Source organism: Berghia stephanieae, chromosome 12, assembly GCF_034508935.2.
Source record: "Berghia stephanieae isolate SIO BIC M18660-M18661 chromosome 12, UCSD_Bste_1.3, whole genome shotgun sequence".
Taxonomy (NCBI): Eukaryota; Metazoa; Mollusca; class Gastropoda; order Nudibranchia; family Aeolidiidae; genus Berghia; species Berghia stephanieae.
Genome location: NC_088371.1, coordinates 35495765 through 35500764, shown reverse-complemented (window position 1 = coordinate 35500764; position 5000 = coordinate 35495765). Strand labels below are relative to the sequence as shown.

The 5000-nt window shown below is 34.8% G+C and overlaps 1 protein-coding gene across 5 annotated transcripts in view; it reads left to right on the top strand.

The window, feature by feature from the left end:
- Positions 1–5000, top strand: part of LOC144958297 (protein lifeguard 2-like) — a 51501-nt gene that overhangs the window by 260 nt on the left and 46241 nt on the right. The window lies entirely within an intron of this gene.

Genomic DNA, 5000 nt, shown 5'->3' with positions numbered 1-5000 from the left:
TCTGCTCTAGGCCTTGGCTAATTTAATTTGTTCACTAGATACCTCGTCTAACAAAATTCTCATTCATTTCATTTTCATTTGCCCCTTGAACTCGCATTCATCCATTCATTGGTCATTTCCATTACACTAGCACTGGCCAGTAGCAGCAACAGAGACAAATAAAATGCATCTGTCGCCTCAATTTTCTCTCACAAAAACCCAGGGAGAAATTCATGTTATTATCGAAGAAGACAAGAGATAGATAAATTACATTACAACGACACTTTCACTTCACTGGGCGGCCTTCCGAAAGCTTCTCGTGCTAAGGGAAACAACCCAGATTTTCATAAGGAAAAATAAAACCTATCTAGTACCTTTACGTAACCTTAATAGGAAAAACAAACACCCTAGCACTTTACTAAGATTTATGACTAACCCTGCCTAAATGAAAAAAAATCCTCCTACCTCGTGCTAACCCTATTACTATTAGAAAAAAAAAAAAACAACCTAGGAGCCACTAGGACTAGGACTGCTTTAAATACTTCACAAAACAAAATGTCAGTGGTAAACCAAAACAATGGTCGTATTAGGAAAGCTTCAACTTTCTCTAATCTAGCAAGGTTTTTTCTAGAGTTTTTAAAATGTTACTTTTTATTTATATTTATATTGACTAATTGAATTGAATAAATAAACGCATGACAAAATATCCATGGTGAAAATACAAATTGAAAGAAATGCTAGTGCGAGGAGCTTTCGGAAGGCCTCCCGTTAATTGACCTATTTGCAGGTCTGATGATAACCCAAATGAAATGATTATGGTCTTGAATTAACGCGAAATAACACAACAATATTAAAACGTGTCCATTAACTGTGTTGGTTATCGGACCTGCAAATATTGACTTTGTCAGGTCAATAGTTACCTTTCGGATCGGAAGGTCCTGAGTTCGAGTTCGAGTCTCGCACTCGGCGCATAGTCGAGTCCTTGGAAAAGGCTCTTTACTCACATTCTCTCACCGTACTCAGGTGTAAAATGAGTACCTGGCCGTTAACAGTGTTGTCTTTGTCCAAAAAATTGTAATACCGCCTAACAGGCATTATGTCCTGTCCTACATGTTAAATGTTGCTGTTTACTAGGGACCTCTTGTAAAGCGCTTTGAGCACGTTTAGTGGATATTGCGCTATATAAAAGCTCAATTTATTATTTATTATTACATCTATATTTAAACAGTAACTTAGTAACAGTAACAGTAACAGGCCATCATAAACAGGACTGGCTGTAATATGCAGACACGTGAGATAAGGACATTTGAAATGACCCCACGATGACATGGGTAAATCATAGGCCTGGAATCATTTAGATATGTCTTCAGAAGGAGTATTTTCAGGACGTTGTGATTATTGCCAGACATGTCTGTCAATAACGATAACGATGTGGACAATTATTGACAGGCAATGTCTGGCAATAACGATGGACGATTATACACAGATGCTTTTTTGAAACTCTGCTCTTTTAAACATTTATCCACATTCCAGAATATGGAAACTTTCGTAACGCACATAGAAATAAGAAAAGTTAATAAAAACTATCAATAAAAAAGTATAAAACTCTCCAACCTGTCTGTGCATAATAAAAAACCCAGCCTTTTCTTATTGCCAGACACTGTCTGTGTAAAATAAAAAGCCTGGCCTTATCTTATTGCCAGACACTGTCTGTGTAAAATAAAAAGCCCAGCCTTTTCTTATTGCCAGACACTGTCTGTGCATAATAAAAAGCCTGGCCTTTTCTTATTGCCAGACACTGTCTGTGTAAAATAAAAAGCCTGGCCTTTTCTTATTGCCAGACACTGTCTGTGTAAAATAATAAGCCCAGCCTTTTCTTATTGCCAGACACTGTCTGTGTAAAATAAAAACCTGGCCTTTTCTTATTGCCAGACACTGTCTGTGTAAAATAATAAGCCCAGCCTTTTCTTATTGCCAGACACTGTCTGTGTAAAATAAAAACCTGGCCTTTTCTTATTGCCAGACACTGTCTGTGTAAAATAATAAGCCTGGCCTTTTCTTATTGCCAGACAGTGTCTGACAATCATCGTTCATCGTTATTGACAGACATATCTGGCAATAACGACAGCCTGTCCAGGACAATTACAATGACTACAGTGGAAGTTGGCCTCAGTCTCAATGTAGCCTGTGGTTATAGCCTTATCATTATATATGTCGTAATAGTGCATAAAAAAGGGACTTTGGAAGATTTGAAAATCAGAATAATCAAATTGTTATGTATCATATTATTATTATCTATGTATGGATGACCCCTCGCCTCAAAACAGTATATTATGTCGGGATGATAAAGGTACTGAAAATTCAATTTATAGACAGAAATTTCAGACTTGGGTTGAGATTATAAGCTATTTTTTTTTAGGAGAATGAGTATAATATTTTAGAGCGTTCAATACCAATAATTCATATTTTTTATTAGTTCAACATTAATTTTGACGTATTAGTATCTGGTTCATCCTGACGTAATACCATGTTTTGAAAACATATTTTTATTCATAATTCGTTTCACACTATGCTGATTGTAATGTTTTTATACTATTATTTTAGCAATATATGTTCTTTGTTTTCATGTTAAACTTGACTATCTGTATCTATAATGCAATTCATTATTTGTAAAGTTGCTTTGAGATGTTTGGTTCATGGAAAACGCTCAGCAAGTAATTAATATCAAGAGTGTCAGATGAGTATTCTTTCAGAGCCATTATATATCATATGGTGCTTGGAGCTTTTTGAAAGAACAGTAGAAATTGCTTGCTACTCCCTGCACAGGATGTTATACACTAGTCTATCACAAAGTACTTTTCACCAGAAATCCAACAATCCAATCTCTGCTAAATGGACAGGGTGATTTTTTTTTTTTTAATGTGTTCTTTACCTGGTATTATCACATTCCCAATGCCAGCTGAATTGTCAGGACCCCCGGTTCAATGGTAATGATGCAGACATGTTACCATTTATTTGAGGGGTCAGAAGATTGCTGTTCCATTAATGGGGCTTGTTTTGCTACTTGTCTTCTTCTTCTTCTTCTTCTTCTCTTCTTCTTCTTCTTCTTTTCTTCTTCTTCTTCTTCTTCTTCTTCTTCTTCTTCTTCTTCTTCTTCTTCTTCTTCTTCTTCTTCTTCTTCTTCTTCTTCTTCTTCTTCTTCTTCTTCTTTCTCTCATTAAAAAACAAACAAACCTCAACTAACTCAGTCAGAGTGTAACTATCAATTTGTAAAAAATGTTAATTTTGATATTTTTTGGATAGTCTGTAGCGCATTTTTAAACATTTCAATAATCCTTAAAATCTTGCCATTTTGGAACAGGGGAAAAGACTCGTTACCGTTAATGTTAGGTATTTTAGTGCGGCTATGTGGTCTAGTAATATGACACTCGCTTTCGGATCGGAAGGTCCTGGGTTCAAGCCTTGTGCTCGGCGCATAGTTGAGTCCTTGGAAAAGGCTCTTTACTCACATTCTCTCACCGTACTCGGGTGTAAAATGAGTACCTGGCCTTTAACAGCGTTGTCGTTGTCCGAAAAATTGTAATATCACTTAACAGGCTTCATGTCCCATCCTACATGTTAAATGTTGCTGTTGACCAGGGACCCCTTGTAAAGCGCTTTGAGCACATTTATTGGATATTGTGCTATATAAAGCTCAATTATTATTATTTATTTTTTTAGAAGAAGAATATAAAAAGTTTTCAGAATTCTACATTTGTTATGTCGATACCATTGATGCGTTCTAATACTTAATGATTCTGTGTTGGGTTCCTTACCTCCCATAGTGGGCAGGGAGGTACTGACTGTGTCTTCTACTTACCTTTATCTGTTTTCCAACAATCTTCTGTCTTTGTCTTGGAATGAGATTACTTGGTTTTGTCCAAATGTTTAGTTAGAGTTTTGGGAGATGATATTTTTTCCTTGTAAATCATCTCTCTGTTATGCACTGTATTATGTTTCTTTATATTATGTATGATTTATAAAACATTTTAGTGTATTCCTCTTAGTCTTAGCGGGGACCTGTGCTTGTGTCTGGATGAGACTTTTAGTGATCTCAAACTAAGTACTTTGATAGTGTGCTCTTGGAATCTACATCTGTTTCTTATTTGAACCAATTCCCCTTTGTCTTCCCTTTTCTTGGATGCTTTATTGTAATTCGAGAACTTTTTACTATCCCATTTTCTTCCTTTTTACTGGTGCTGATATGACCTTAATGTGTTTCAAGTGCCATAAAACCCTTAAAAACAAAACAATACTTAATAATTGGCCTCGCCATCGTACTTACCTGCTATGACCTTATGTTTTGTTGCTTTTTGTGAACGAACGCCTGAAATTGGAATGACATTGGGATGGAATAGAATAGGTGCTGAAAATTTAATTTTTATAATTACATTCTCTTATTGAATTGAATTATATATTATATGGTTTATTGTGGATTATGTCTTCTTAACCCTTTCCTTACCAGCCATTTTCAGAATTTTCCCCAAAATTTCACAACGACCCAACACAAAAATATGTTTTTCTTACTCAAACAGAAATGAAACAAATACATTCTATGCATAATATTGATCATCAAAATTAACTCTACAACACAGTGTCACGTTTTTATAGCTATAATAAAACTTTTTTCTTTAAGTTGTGTGATTTACAAAAGAAATCTTAACGATAATAGTGTTGGTTGGATCGTAACGAATGTGATGATTTTCCTATGGTTGGTAAGGAGAGGGTTAATCTACAAAAACAAAACAAAAAATGTTTAAAAGAAAAATGCATATTTAAAAACGTTAAAGATAAAGATAACAAAAAGATTATGAGAATTTTATCTGATCATTTTAACATTAAATTCTCTATTTTTGGTGTCAGTATCACCCTTTCACTCTTTCATAATAATATTTATATGGGTTATGCATTGTTGTCACAATTTGTATGAATGCTACTAAACAAAGGCAAAAAAAACAAAAAACACACACACACACACACAC